General features: G+C 38.4%; 1 long non-coding RNA gene across 2 annotated transcripts in view; it reads left to right on the forward strand.

The window, feature by feature from the left end:
- LOC148131455 (uncharacterized) overlaps positions 1-16094 on the forward strand; it is a 68999-nt gene that overhangs the window by 36913 nt on the left and 15992 nt on the right. Inside the window, exon 3 of one of the 2 annotated variants that reach the window (XR_015748884.1) lies at positions 7475-7543. The exons of the other annotated variant lie outside the window; for it this stretch is intronic. This is a non-coding gene — a long non-coding RNA (uncharacterized LOC148131455). The remainder of the gene's footprint in view (positions 1-7474; positions 7544-16094) is intronic. 2 annotated transcript variants of the gene reach the window in all.

Genomic DNA, 16094 nt, shown 5'->3' on the forward strand with positions numbered 1-16094 from the left:
GTTGTACAATTTTAGAATGGGAAGTTTTCAATAATCAAGACTGTCTGTTCTAACTTTGCAACAAATTAATTTTATTACTCTCCTTTTAATCGTATGTTTAAGATATTTATTAATATTTAATTATACAAGCTTCCTATTTCAACAAGCTTTTTGTACTTATCTAAACAAAATTATCCACAGGATAAATGATTAAATTCAACTAACAGCATTTGAATTTAACATAGAGATATTTTCATTACCCAGAAAAAACAAATGTGACTCAAGCCTCCAAGCATGGAAAAATTATTCAATTCTGAACGAATAACATGTTATTTCATTGTATAGATCTCCTTTATTTCTATTGATGTTTTTCCCATTTTTCAGGCACGGATTCATTTTTGGAATATTACTAAATACTCTTTATCTAGTTCATTTTTGAGGTGTAGGATACATATCACCTGCAATAGAAGTTCTTAAATGAAAAGTGGAAATTGCAAAAGGTTTTGCAACCTTTAGCACATGCTCATTATTTTGTGTCACTGAACTTGGTAAAAAAAGGAATAGCTGTTTTAAAGAAAGAATAGGTTGGTGTTGTGAATCAATAAAAGTGAATAACCTAAATGCAAATTAGGGGTTGAAAACCTGCACACTTTATTGGTCCTTATACAACAACTTGGGATTGGGCCAGAACCAGTCCCTGATTGGTTACTTTTGGGACTGTCCTTATTGGTCAGTAGTTGGAACCTGTTGCGCAGTTTCATTGGTTAATAAGGCAGCAGCTAACCCTATAAAAGGGTTACTGCTGCCCATAGCATTGCTCTGTTCCATTCTGATTCCTGTTATTATTAAAGAGTTGAAGTCACTGGTCAGATGTCTGGTCTCCTTATTCTCTAAACTTAACACTGGCGACGAGGATGGGATACGGAGACCGAAGAGCTGACTAACCTACAGAGCAACCTACAGAGCACGTGGTCAAACACGCACCATCAACGGCAACATGGCCAGCGGTGCCATACCACCCGCTCCATTCAATCCAGAGACCGAAGACTGGGAGGCCTACATGGATCGGTTCCAGATGTTTCTGGAAACTAACAATTTGAAAGATGCAACAACCGGCAAAAAAAGAGCTATCTTTCTAACGCATTGTGGGCCAACCGTGTTTAAAATGGCAAAGTCGCTTGCCAAGCCAGCAGAGGTAAAAGAAATGGACTGGGACGTCCTCGAGCCGTTACTACGGGCTCACTACGCGCCCTCTGTACCGACCCTAGTAAGAAGACACGAATATTACCAGAGGGATCAACGGAAGGGCGAAAGCCTTGCCAATTACATCGCGGACCTCCGGAACCTAGGAGGCCTCTGCGGGTTCGCCGACCTGGAAGAAGCCCTCCGGGACCGTTTGGTTCTGGGCCTAGAAGACGGTGCTATCCAGAGCAAAATTATGGCTAAGGGGGACATCAGCCTCACCGATGCCCTTAAAGAAGCCTCAGCAGCAGAGGCGACAAAGAAGTCAGCAGCCCAAATGCGCCGCACCAACGCACCACTAGGTAAACTCGCCACTGATACCTCGCCTCGCTCAGAGAGACACCCGGTATCAACTCACCACGAAGACCTAGAGTCCCCGTCCGACAGCGATGAGGAAGAGGTAAACCGACTTCGAACGGAGAGAGAGCAGTCCTCACAACACTCATTTCGACCGTGTGCCGGCTGTGGAGCAAATCACCCACGATCCGGCTGCAAATTCCTTGACGCACTTTGCCGCCATTGCGGGAGACGCGGTCACATCGCAAAGGTTTGCAGAAGCAAACAGAACTCCAAACCCCGACAGGCCGAATTCCAGTCTTCCGGATTCTTCGGCACACACCGAGAAAAAGTGAACCACTCCTACAGAAACAAGCCGTCCACCACTTCCACCAGGCGTGAGGAAACCAGGCGGGAAGAGACCCACCAAACAATCACCATAGGCCACGCTACATCCCTTGATGCCGGGAAAATCTGAGTAAAGGTCGCCATCGAAAACAAACCTTGCGTGATGGAGGTAGACTCAGGATCTTCCCTCTCGATGGTGTCGTGGAAAACGCTCCAACAGCTCCTTCCAACGATTCGCCGCCAAGACCTTAACCCTCAAAGGGTTATACTCAAAGACTATCAGGGCAACCGAATCCCCGTCGTCGGGTCCCGCAGATTCCAGGTCTCATTCAAGGACCGCACCGTCGCACTACCACTGACTGTCGTGGATCGTGACAGGCCTAGTCTTCTAGGCCTCCAATGGTTCAGGCCGCTCGGAATCACTGTAGCCGGAGTCCACAAGGCCGAAAGTGTCAATTGGGAGGAAGACCTCATGCAAGAATTCAAAGACGTTTTCGCGAACGGACTAGGCAAGTATAAGGGGAGCCCAATCTTGTTTAACTTGAACCCTGAAATAGCACCCATCCGCCTTAAGCCGCGTCGGGTGCCGTTCGCCTTAAAGCCTAAAATCGACGAACAACTCGATAAGCTGATAGCGCAGGGCGTACTGGAACCCACCGACCACGCCCGTTGGGAAACCCCCATAGTGACGCCAATCAAGCCTGATGGGTCCCTAAGAATTTGCGGAGACTACCGGGCCACATTAAACCACGCACTGCAGCAAAGTGCTTATCCAGTACCGGTAGTGCAACACTTACTCCATTCTCTGGGCGGCGGGAAAGTTTTCGCCAAACTAGATTTAGCCCAGGCATATCAACAATTGCCTGTAGACCCAACCACAGCCGAGGCACAAACGATCGTAACACATAGGGGCGCCTTTAAATGCAACCGGCTCCAATTTGGAGTAAGCGTCGCCCCTGGAATCTTCCAGAGTTTAATGGAAAGGTTGTTACAAGGGATAAAAGGCGTTGTCCCATATTTCGACGATGTACTCATCGCCGCACCTAACAAAGACACCCTAGAAAAACGACTCAGAGAGGTTTTACGAAGATTCCAAAATGCAGGCCTCAGAGTAAAAAAAGATAAATGCCACTTATGTACCGAAAAAGTAGAATTTTTGGGATACCTCCTGGACAGCCAAGGAATTCATCCCACCGAAGACAAATTACAGGCAATTAAAAAGGCACCCACTCCGAGGAACAAGGCAGACCTACAGGCGTTCCTTGGACTTATCAATTTCTATAATGTGTTTTTACCCCACAAAGCAACAGTAGCTGAACCATTGCATAGACTATTAAACAAAAAAGCAACGTGGGTTTGGGGACAAAGGGAACAACATGCTTTCCAACAGATAAAGAAATTGCTAACTTCTGATTCAGTACTTATGCAGTACAACGAGACTCTGCCGCTTACTATCACGTGTGATGCATCGCCTTTTGGGGTTGGGGCAATTCTGGCCCACGTGTTACCAAACGGAGCGGAAGCCCCCATCGCGTTTTTTTCGCGAACCTTAGCTAAAGCTGAACGCAATTATAGTCGGACAAAGAAGCTTTAGCTATTGTTGCTGCAGTTAAAAGATTTCACGAATATGTTTATGGCCATGCCTTTACAATAATCACTGATCATAAACCGTTACTGGGGATCATTGCGGGTAATAAACCAACCCCGTATATATTGTCTCCCAGAATGACCCGTTGGTCTGAATTCCTGGCGGCCTACAACTATTATCTACTATTATCTACAACTATTATCTACTATTGACCTCACCCCTTTCCTAAGAGGTCTGTAGGGGGCGTGCATAAGCGCACCAACGTGCCTACCGTCCCTGTCCTATTGTTTCTCTTATTCTTTTATTTTTCTTATATGTACCCATTTCATGTATTCACAACTATGTATACATTTATACTTATTATCTTGTAAACAATTGGCAAATCAAATAAATAAATAAATAAATAAAATAAATAAATACACTTTGCAGCACCGCTCGGGGAAATCGATTCTCCACGCTGATGCATTGAGCAGAACACCGCTCCCAGACGCTGTTGTGGATCCAGCACCAACCCTCTCAACACTACAGATTGAATCTCTACAGGCACCACCCTTGACGGCTAGAGACATTGCTTTTGAAACGAAACGTGACCCAGTTTTGCAACACATACTACGCTGGGTTGAACGGGGGTGGCCGACGGACCAAATTGCACCTGAATGGGCACCCTTCAAAGCCCGCCAAACCGAGCTGTTTTCCCAAAAAGGCTGTATCTTGTGGGGCGATCGAGTCGTAATCCCTGCCAAATTGCAACAGACTGTGCTGGCGGTCTTGCATGAGGGACATCCGGGTATTGTGCGGATGAAATCACTCGCACGCAGCTACGCTTGGTGGCCAGGAATCGACAAAAGAATCGAGGCCTGGGTCGCTACGTGCCAACGCTGCCAGGACGTCAGCAACGCCCCACCGAAAGCAAGCCCAACCGAATGGGAAACGCCGAGGGACCGTGGTCCCGTATTCATATTGACTTTGCGGGGCCTACCAAAGGTCACACTTTCCTGATTACTGTCGACGCCTATTCCAACTGGCTCGAGATTCATCGAATGCACACAACTACAACCGACTCAGTTATCAATAAATTAAACAGACTCTTTGCCACGCACGGGTTTCCGGACGTGTTGGTCTCGGACAACGGCCCGCAGTTCACTGCATTGCTCTTTGAACAATACCTGGCTGATCGGGGCATCCGCCATGCGCTGACCTGGCCCGCGCACCCTGCGGCGAATGGACGTGCAAAACGCATGGTACAATTTGTGAAAAAGACCCTGCATAAAATGGAATTTGGCAACATCGACGAGAAAATCAATCGAATCCTCTTATTGCAGCACATCACGCCTCACAGCGTGACCAACAAAACACCCGCTGAACTTCTTATGGGGCGGAAAATACGATCGCACCTGGACCGACTCCACCCCGCTTTCGCACCAGAAAAACCTGTCGGCTCCAGCAGCAAATGCCGGGAATTTAAGGTAGGCGATTTAATCTTTGCCAAAAACTTTTCTGGCAACCCGTTATGGATACCCGCAACCGTTACCCACCTCACCGGGCCTAGATCTTACCGCTTGCTAACAGACGATGGGAGGGTGTGGAAACACCACATAGACCAACTCCGATCGAGATTATCACCCAGCGGCCATGACTTTCCCAGTTCAACAACTCAAGGGGGAGGGAGTATCGAGGGAATTGACTTTGATACAACTAATAGCGGGTCAATGGGAGCCCTACAGCCCAGCGAAGCACCGGAACGTGAAGCGGGGAGGGAGTTGATGTCGCCAGGGAACTTTAATACAGGGGAAAACGAACTGCAAAACCCCGAAGAAACACGCAGCAGCAGAGACATCCACAGTGAATGCAGCACGGAATCACCGTGCAGCGAAATAGAAATTAACAATGGTCATCCAAACGCTCCACCGGAACCGGACGTTGGACAAAACCCGGTGGAGCCTCGAAAATCTTCCAGGCAGACCAAACGGCCTGCCTATCTTGAGGATTTTATCACCTCTCCCCTCAAACGGAACCCAAGGGGGAGGGGTGTTGTGAATCAATAAAAGTGAATAACCTAAATGCAAATTAGGGGTTGAAAACCTGCACACTTGATTGGTCCTTATACAACAACTTGGGATTGGGCCAGAACCAGTCCCTGATTGGTTACTTTTGGGACTGTCCTTATTGGTCAGTAGTTGGAACCTGTTGCGCAGTTTCATTGGTTAATAAGGCAGCAGCTAACCCTATAAAAGGGTTACTGCTGCCCATAGCATTGCTCTGTTCCATTCTGATTCCTGTTATTATTAAAGAGTTGAAGTCACTGGTCAGATGTCTGGTCTCCTTATTCTCTAAACTTAACAGTTGGTATCTTCAACCTCATAAAAACATACTTTATTCAAATGATAAAAATGAGGAATTTGGCATGGATAAGATTATACTAGTAAAATAATAGAGCACCCTAGTGGCCTTCACATTTTTTGAGCTACAGCTTCTGGAATCTCTTGCCAGACTGAATATTCTTTTAATATTCTATTTGAATCTGATAGAAACTGATCAAAAAAATTCACGTAATCAAGTCTGCCTATTCCTGGGGCAGCTATCAGTTTTGGTTACTATCCATTTCTCATATTTCTTATCTTTCTTTCTCTTTATTCATTTTCTGCTGCAGTTTGAATTTGTTAAAGTACAGATGAATACTCATATGTACTTGTGTTTTTCAATAAACATACTGTACATTTTTGTATATATCTTTTTGCTCAGATAAGCATCTTTGCAAGCAATTTTATGTATTAAAGAGCATTACTGTTGATATATTTTGCCGCACATTTTCCCAAAATCTAAAGTGCTGATACGTATTATTTAGATGGGGAATTACATTACAGCACTCCAGAAGTATGAAACTTGAAATTGTTTAATTTTGCACATGAGATTTAAAGTCCACAATTCATATTCATATAATATGAATAGAACACACATATGTTCTGTTGGACGAAGGAGGGAGGGAAGGAAGGAAAGAACAAGTTAATAAGCTTTTTAGTATTTTTCATCTCATCTTCTAAAGTATAAAAATGTAGTGTTATTTCAAAGATAACTGAACTGCCCATGTATTGCTTTTTAATCCTTCCGGTGAGGTAGATTAAGTAGATCTGCATTTTTCTAAATACATAGTTCAGGTGGTTTGGAGGATACAGAGAATGCAAAGAAAAAAAGCAATTACTTGAAACTCAACTAGAATCTATAATCAACTTCTTATTTGACTATAAAATCCAAATAATATAGAATTTATACTTCAATACGGTGCATAATGAAAAACAGATTTCCTATGAGAGAAGCATCCTTAACTTAATTTAAATCTTAAAAATTAAATCATATCCACATATGATGGTTACCACATACAACCCAAATAAAATGTCTTTCTAACCTTCAATTTTTTTAAAAAAAAAGTACTTTCTTTGTTTTGAATTTTTTTATTGGAGTTTAATTTTAATCCTTTTAATAGCTTATGTTTTCTGGGCATATTATAAAAATTGTTTAAAATATCAAAATTTCAAAAACATAACGTAATAAGGATAACATTATATAAACAATCCCAATAAAAAGTAAAACAATGAAAAGCATTTTAAGCAAGAATTTCCTCTTCATGTGATGCCAATTAATTTGTATTACCATTTGTGATGTAATTTTTCATCAAGCTTTATAGTTTGAATTTGCTCCATGTAAGGTTAACATGCAATTTACTTCAATATTCCTCCTCTAAATAGTTCCAGGAGCTATACAGATATTTGTCTTTCTAATATGTGGAAGGGGCTAACATCTTCAGCTATAATATGGTAGGAGGGCCAAAAAGCAGACCTTTCTTTTCTCTGTGTGAAAATCCAAAGATAAAAAAGTGTACATACTGAAATATACTACTTTACAGAGCAATATTAAACATGGCTATTTAGAATTATTTCCCAAAAAGTTATTTCAAATGAATGCATATGACTGCCCTATAAGAAATTAAAAGTTTAAATAGTTAGATGGGACCTCACAAAATACGTAGTCCAACCATTTCTCCAGTGCAGGATGTGTTAAAGCAGTTTGGACATCTGGCTATCTGGCCTGTGTTTGAAGACCTCCACCTAAAAGGTAACCTGCCATTTTACAAAGTAACTTGTATCAGGTACTATCAGGAAATTTCTTCTAATATCTAATCTGAATCTATTTTTATAGCTTCAATCCTGTTCCCTGAGGAAGCTAGATAACAAGTCTACTCTTTCTTTAACATGACAATCATTTAGATATACAATATGACAATCATTTAGATATACCTTCCCTGTGCCTTGTCCTCTGCAGGCTGAACATACTTATTTTATATAATGATTCCTCACAGCACATGGTTTCAAGTTGTTTCACCATCTTGATATCCCTTCTTTGAACTCACTCCAGTTTTGTAATCTCTTTAGATTATGATGACTAGGAAAGGATACAGATCAGATGTGATGGAATGTACTAGGATAGATTCTAATTAGGGTTCCATCATAATTAGAGACAGCTCAGTCCAGATATTTTGTCATGGAAAAAGAGGGAGAAGGCAGCCCCTCCCTAATAGTTTTTAAATTATATGATTGATGTAGATCTAGCAAGATTATGTCATAACTATGGAACAATAAAGAACTTTACTTGGAAGAATCACCATACGTTTTTCTTGGTTTCGGGGCCTGACACAGTAAAGCGATTCTCTCACAAATTCTGTGCCATGCTAGTTGTATCTCTTTCAATGTCTATGCCTTTTCTCTTTTCTTCCCAGATTCAGGACTTGAGATTTTATTTTTATTTTTTTGTTAAATTTTATTTTTGCCCTCTGCTCAAGCATTTCTATTCTGGTTTTTTTTTTTTTTTTTTAAATTATATCTTCTAAGCAATTAATTATTCCTATTTTGGAATCATCTGCTGATTTTATATTTATCCTCTCAATCTCTTCATCTGGGTCATTAGTAAAAATATCGAAGAGCATAGGGCCCAGAATAGAGCTGCCTGACATACCACTCAATATAACTCTTCAAGCTGATGTAGACTCAAATACAAGTAACCTTTGTGTAGGGTCATTCAGCCAATTATAACTCCATCTGATAGTTGTATCTCCTAGGCCATATTTTACTATATTATTAATGAGGATATCATGACAGATTTCACTGAGTTTCTTTCTGAGGTCAATATGTGCTTTGTCCATGGCATTCTTCCAATCTATTATGCTAGTCACTCTGTCCAAAAAGGTTAGTTTTCCATGACTTGTTTGTAACAAACACATGCTGGCTCTTGTTAACTGCAGTTATTACATTTTCTTTTTCCCTAAATCTTGCAAAGTGCTTGTTAGTAAAAAAAAATAAAAATGACATGAATACAAACATAGAAGTGAGGGTCCAAGATCTATAACAATATTAAATTCAGTGACAAACAATGAAAGGGTGCAAAAAAAAATAATCCAAACAATACATCATGACTTTAGAACTATAAATAATGTTATGCATTCTTAAAAACTCAGAGACAAGTGCAATTAATATAATCACTCTTAAATCGTGCAATTCACCCAATGCCATAACCATAGCCCTAGAGATTTGCAAACCACAATGATTCCACATAGTAATGACAAAAATGGACAATTGTAAATCTCATTGGGCTATCACAATAATTACAAAATGAAGCATCTATACATCATATCTAATAGCCACAGAAGTGTAAAGTAGGGTTTTCTTTATATTTTCTTTCATACCTCCTGAAAACACCCTTCAGAATGTCAGAAGCTTTTTTAAAAAAAATTAAAAATAAACTTTATTAAACATTAAAAATATATACATAATACAAAACATTTCATAAAATACAAAACCAAAAAGTTATACATAACCAATAAACGTAAAGACATAAACATTTCTAATTGCTTAGACGATGTGTTTTTAATCAAACAATTTCCCAATACTTAGTTCCTATGTCTGGTATATACTCCTATCATGACCTCTTCATGATTTCTCTTGCCTATCTGTTTACTTACCGGTTTCTATCCTTTATCCAATTATACCAGTTTTCCCAAACTGTAGAATATTTTGAGTCTTCCTTATCTTTTAACTTTTGGGTGAGTTTATCCATTTCCATGCAGTTGTAGATCTTGTCAGAAGGTTTTTGATTGTTTGACTGCATACACAGGGTTGCAGTGCAAAGTAGAAATACACTTAAATTTTACTTACATTTAAAAAGCTGCTAGTGCAAGATTATAATGCTTAATTTCAAGCAACAAATACCATGCTGTTCAGGAAGCACAATAAAATGTTGAAGAGTCCTGTTGGCTGAGAAATTCTGGAGTTTAAGTCCGCATGTGTACATCCTGCCAAGGTTGAGAAAAAAACTGGTAAGCAGCTGGTGCTGATATTGTGAATATTAAGTTACCAGTGGCTCATACATTCATTCAGGCTATTAGATGAAGGCTATGCAATAAGTGAGAAATGTCTTAGAGAAAGAACTGGATTTTGTTTCTCCCTTTAGAAACAAATTGACATTTTGAAATGGACCATATTTTGGCAAATGAAATAAACATATTTAGAAATTAAGGTATTGAGGTTTGTTTGAGAGTTTCACAGAATACCTCCATTTGGCCTGAGAAATATATAAACATGTTTTCCTGATCCTTTGGAATATTTCTCTTCTCTAGCCTTGAAAGAAAAAGAAATGAACATTCCAGCATAGCAAATACATCGATTGAGGATAACATAAAGAAAAACTAAAGAAAGATTTAAAAGTTGTTTGAGTAGCTATTGAGTTCAAGCGTAAAACAGTAGGAATAATGCTAATGTACATTTTTAATGCCAGTCATGCATACTACTAATTGAGCAACTTTCATTTTATCAGGAACCTTCAATATTAGCACTTAATAAAATGTTACTACTGGAAATTGATGTTTTGAAGCAAAGCAATTTTGCAATTTGAGTTGCATGCCTGAAGCTAAAGCTTAAGAATTTCCCTTTATCAGCTCAAATATTACAAGTGTTATAACCACATAAAATTCAAGCTGAAACTGTGCATTCTTCACTTGTGCTTTAAATAAATATTTTAATCACTCCTATTTTCTGTTTGACTTCGAATAAAAATCTTGTACATTACCAAAGGACTCCTAAGCCCATATGGTTATTAGAGTGTGTTCAGTTCTATTTTTAAAAAATCGTGTATTCAATGTATTTGCATGTATATATGCATTCTTTGAGCAACCAAATCTCTCCTTATTTTGGAACTTTAACAAAAACATAGCTATAACTCATGCACAAAAAGTCATTAATTTAGTTCAGGCTTATATAGCACACAAACACAGAGAGAGAGAGGGAGGGAGGGAGAGGGAGAGAGGGACAAACACACAGAGAGAAAATAGGCAGACAAAGTAGGGGAAAAGCAATAAAAACTTCATAATAATAATTCTAAACCTGTTTTTCCAGGAATCATTGTGCATAGAACTTGCTTAGGGCAACTGCAAAGATTTTGCAGTTCAGTTTGATAAGACCACATTTATCAGAATTATAAGATCTTTCTTCTGCCCACATCCCAAGCTCTCGTTTATGGTAAAGGCTTGAACCATAATTGGTGATCATGCACCTTTCTCCACATAATAAAAGTGCTTTCGTCTTTTCTTCAGAAACATGCCTGTTCTGTTTTGTTCAATATATGAATCAAATGAATGAGTTCTCTTCTAGTGTTGCATTGGGAACCCTATTTGTGCTAATCTGATTTCCAAATCTCTCTTCTTTGAACAGAAGAGACTGTTCTGTCTGGGTTTTTCCCCATAGGCTTATTTTCTCTGCAGCTCACTAAATGTTCACTAGCAATTTTCTTATTGGTTGATTGTTTGATTGATTGAATTTATATGGCCATGCACTCACTCTCAGTGATTCTGAGGAGTTTACAAAAAATAAAATCCCAATATACAGTTGCTGATGTATGTCATCTGCTGTTGCTTGCTCACACATTTCACCTCTACGCCGTCAACTTTTAATTAAAATATCAGAAATGTTGTTCTTTAAAATAAAATCAATTCTGAAATTATTAAATATCTATGTAGATTACTCCGTACAGTGTAAGACGTAGCCTATATTGTCTCCTTATGCAAATGCTGTCTTGGAGTCAATTGAAATGCTTTATTTGCCAGATTCATGATGACTGGTAAAGACTTCTGTTTATGTGGGCAAACATATTATGCACTGAGTAAAGTTTAGAATCTCTTTTTTCAATCAGGAATCATGATGCCTCTGCCACCAGAAATCCCCAGGTACATTTCAAGCTTCCATTCCTAGAGGAAAACAATGAAATTCTTTAATAAATGCCACGAACCCTGTTTATGCATCATTTTCTTTCCCATTAATTTAAATGCTACCAAACTAAAAAAAAAATCAGTGGGTATTTTTACAAGAGGATTCTGTACCAAAGTGTGTGTGTTTTTATGTTTTCTATTTCCCTAAGACCACCAACACTGAAGAGCAGAGACAATTTACTTTTGGACTGTACTGCAATAACATTATTGGTGTTAAAAGGATTATTATTATTATTATTATTATTATTATTATTATTATTATTATTATTATTATTATTATTATTATTATTATTGATATTGTTGTTGTTTTTGTTATATTTTTATTTTATAACATAAAAATTCCATTTTTAGTTAAACAGTGTGTTGTCTGGGTACAAATATTTTAGGAAATAATAATCAAAGGGTTTACAATAATGTTCATCACATTGGTATTAGTTCAATGATAATGATGACGATGATGATGATAATAATAATAGCTTATCCATTTTAAGAAACCTCCCTTGTATCATTAGTCCTTTTCTACATGTTTCTAATTTTTGTTTTTATTAACTAGACATTGATAAAATAAGTTCCATGTCAAAAAGTATTCAGTTTCTTCCTTTTCCTTAATTGTAAGTGTTAGTCTATCCATTTATGCACTATCTAATATTTTTTAAATCACATTTTCATCTGTAGGGATCTCTTCACTTTTCCATTGTTATGCAAATACAATTCTAGCTGCAGTTAATATATTTTAAATCAAATATATATTCCCCTTATTATAGTTATCTGGTAAAATGCCCAACAAAATATTTTTTCATATTTTTTAAAATCTATATATTGCTTTATCATTTTTTCCAACCACATGGTTTAAATATTTGTTATTTTTTGAGGTGCTATGGTTTGGCTTCTTAATTCATGAAATTCTTGACTCATCCCTCCTTCTGAGCCTGAGCATCACATTAAAGGAGTATTATTAGCTTGATAGCTTTGCAGTTTCTGTTTGGAAGCCCATGTAAAACTAACAACGACTGATTTCATAAAGAGAGAAGTCTTGCAGAAACTTCTTTTTTTTGTACATATGTTCCTTGCACATATGCAGTTTGCATAGTTACAGTATGTTCAGACACCGAGAGAAATACTCCTTTGGTGACTACAGGGCCAATGAAATGCAACTTTGTGTCAGGATATTAAGGGCAAAAAAACTGGCATTGCACCTAGAACATTTCAGATTTTGTTCTTCACAAGATGAAAACCTGGGGAAGTGCTACAATTTAGAATAATTAGATCTGAGTTAGAGTAAATATTTAACAGATTTAACAGATAATCAGAGTTGGAAGGGACCTTGTAGGTCATCTAGTCCAACCCCCTGCCCAAGCAGGAGACCCTACACCATTTCTGACAGATGGCAGTCCAATCTCTTCTTGAAAGTCTCAAGTGATGGCACTCCCACAACTTCCAAGGGCAAGCTGTTCCATTGGTTGATTGTTCTCACTGTCAGAAAGTTTCTCCTTATTTCCAGGTTAAATCTCTCCTTGTTCAGTTTCCATCCATTATTCCTTGTCTGGCCTACAGGCGCTTTAGAAAATACCTTGATCCTTTCCTCCCTGTGGCAGCCCCTCAAATATTGGAAGACCGCTATCATGGCTCCCCTGGTCTTAGACTAGCCAAGCCCAGTTCCTGCAACCGTTTGTTGTATGTTTTAGCCTCCAGTCCCCTAATCATCCTGGTTGGTCTTCTCTGTATTTTTTTCTAGAGTCTCAACATCTTTTTTATAATGTGGTGAACAAAACTGGATGCAGTACTCTAGGTGTGGTCTTACTAAGGCTTTATAGAGTGGTATTAGTACTTCCCTTGATCTTGATTGTATCCCTCTGTTAATACAATTTAGGAATGCATTAGCTTTTTTGGCTGCTGCTGCACACTGCTGGCTCATATTTAGCTGGTTGTCCACTAAGACTCCCAAATCCCTCTCACAGTTACTGCTATTGAGCCTGGTTTCACCCAGTCTATATGTGTACTTTTGGTTTTTCTTGCCTAAGCGTAGGACTTTACTTTTCTCTACATTGAATTTCATTTTGTTAGATATGGCCCAGTGTTCTAGTCTGTCAAGATCCATCTGGATCTTGAGCCTATCTTCTTGGGTGTTAGCTATTCCTGCCAGCTTAGTATCATCTGCAAATTGGGTAAGTTCCCCTTCTATTCCCTCATCTAAGTCATTAATGAAGATATTGAAGAGTACTGGGCCTAAGACAGAACCCCACTGCTTACTTCCCTCCGTGTAGACTAAGACCCATTAAGGACTACTCATTGGGTAGCCTGAGTTTGCCAGCCAGTTGCGAGTCCGATTCTATGTGAAACGTTTCCCTATATTTTCAACCAATATAGTTCTGAACTTTCCTTTGAAATTTGGCCCATGATAGTTGCTAATGTTGTCGATCAATCTTGTTTTAGGTCTCTTTCATGGATACTTTTTATCAATTGGGATCCATCCTATGACTGCCTTGGTCCATCTGCCATTAGTTCTTCTTGCTATGTGACCAGCCTGTTTCCATCTCAATTCTTTTACTCTTTTGATGATATTGTATATTTTCATTTGTACTCTAATCCATGTGCAGGTCTTTCTATATTGTGTTGTAATGCTGAGCATGTATCTTTCCATGACTCTTTGTGCCACTCATAGCTTTTGTATCAACTGTGAGGTTGGTATTGATGTTTTGCTGGCATATGTTAGCACACACTGATAGAAAACTTTTCTGGCATAAGGGGAGGTTTTTCTTGAAAATTATGCTTTTACTTGCCACCGACATTTAACATGCCATTCAATTTCCCTTATTATATTACCTTCCATTGAGATCCATTGGCCAAGATACTTAGCGGTCTACTACATCTAGTTATTTTTCAGATATTAAAAAATGTTCTTTGTTTGGTGAATTTATTTAACGTAGCCTGGCTCTTTTTCAGGTTTATTTTTAAGCCGAATGGTTCTGCTTTGTGCAGCTCTTGTTTGTGTCTTTGTAGCTGTTCTGGGTTTTGTGGGAAGAAACATCATCATCTGCAAATCTTAAGTGATTAAATAGCCACCCTTGTTTTTTATGCTATCTTTTTTGCCCAATCTGGTTTGCAAAATACTTCTTCAAGGCAGGCTGAGAAAAGGATAGATGATATTGTATCACTTTGTTGTACCTCTTGTTATTTAAGATCATTAAGGCAAATTGTCACCAGTGTTTTTTCATATATTGATTGTAGTAAGTTTATGTAAGTAGTGTCTATGCCTTGGTTGAGCAATGCATTAATTATTGCTTGCTTAGAATATTAAGTCAAACCTCCCCTCTCCTCTCTCTCTCTGTATGTATATGTTTGAAAGCATGGAATTATGAGTAGATAAATAAATACCACTGTTGGCAAGGTAACAGGTTCAATGCACTTTGGTAAATAGTCATGCTGGCAACATGACCATGGAAGTATCTTCAGAGACTTCAGCTAAGAAATGGTGACTTCTTAGATACTTCGGCTAAGAAACAGAAATGAGCACCACCCTCTAGAATCGGACATAACTGGAAAGGGAAAACCTTTACCTATGTATATTTAGTTGTGCACTTGATTTTTTTAAAATTTATTTGTAGCAATTATCTAGGCACAAATTCCAGTCAGAAAAGAAATAATCTTTCTTCTAAAAATGTTTTATTGTGGTTTCTAGTGTCAGAGCAACTGGTCTATTAATTCAAGAGCAAATATTCTTTTTTAAGATAACATAGCATTGTCCTAATTGTAATAAACTAGCATAAATACACTTGAAAATAATTATAATATAGATGTTTATAGACCATAAACACACAATGTACATGTTTATAATATAGCATGATGTAATTTAATCTATATTTACTTATTATGATTCATTATAACAGCCATGTAAGATACAAGGCCCCTCTATAATTGAGTGAATCAATAATGATATTTAGATTAAGCCAAATATGAGAGATTTTATCTGCATAAATAAATAATTCTCAACAAGCCTCTGAGGGTTCTATAATCAATTGCTGGAGACAGGAGACAAAGCAACATTCTCATTACCTGAAAATATTTAACAGATCATGCTATTGCAGATATAATACTTGCCAGAAAAATCATACGCTTTCTTCTCAACTTAAAGCATAGCACTATAAACCCCCTTGAGGATTTATCCGGTTTAAGTCAAATTTTCCTTCACCTACACTCTAGCCATATATAGGGCTGCTTCAGTTTCCACAGTTAAGCTGCAAAGATCGAGGTATACATATGCAAATCAGAGAAGCATTTAAGAACAGGGTTGACTATACTATCAAGCACTATATTCCAATACCAATGAGGACATCAGATAAATTATTGACTGGA

Source organism: Notechis scutatus, chromosome 3 (assembly GCF_049901735.1).
Source record: "Notechis scutatus isolate UNSWTSFEM ecotype Mainland chromosome 3, rNotScu1.2, whole genome shotgun sequence".
NCBI classification, from domain to species: domain Eukaryota; kingdom Metazoa; phylum Chordata; class Lepidosauria; order Squamata; family Elapidae; genus Notechis; species Notechis scutatus.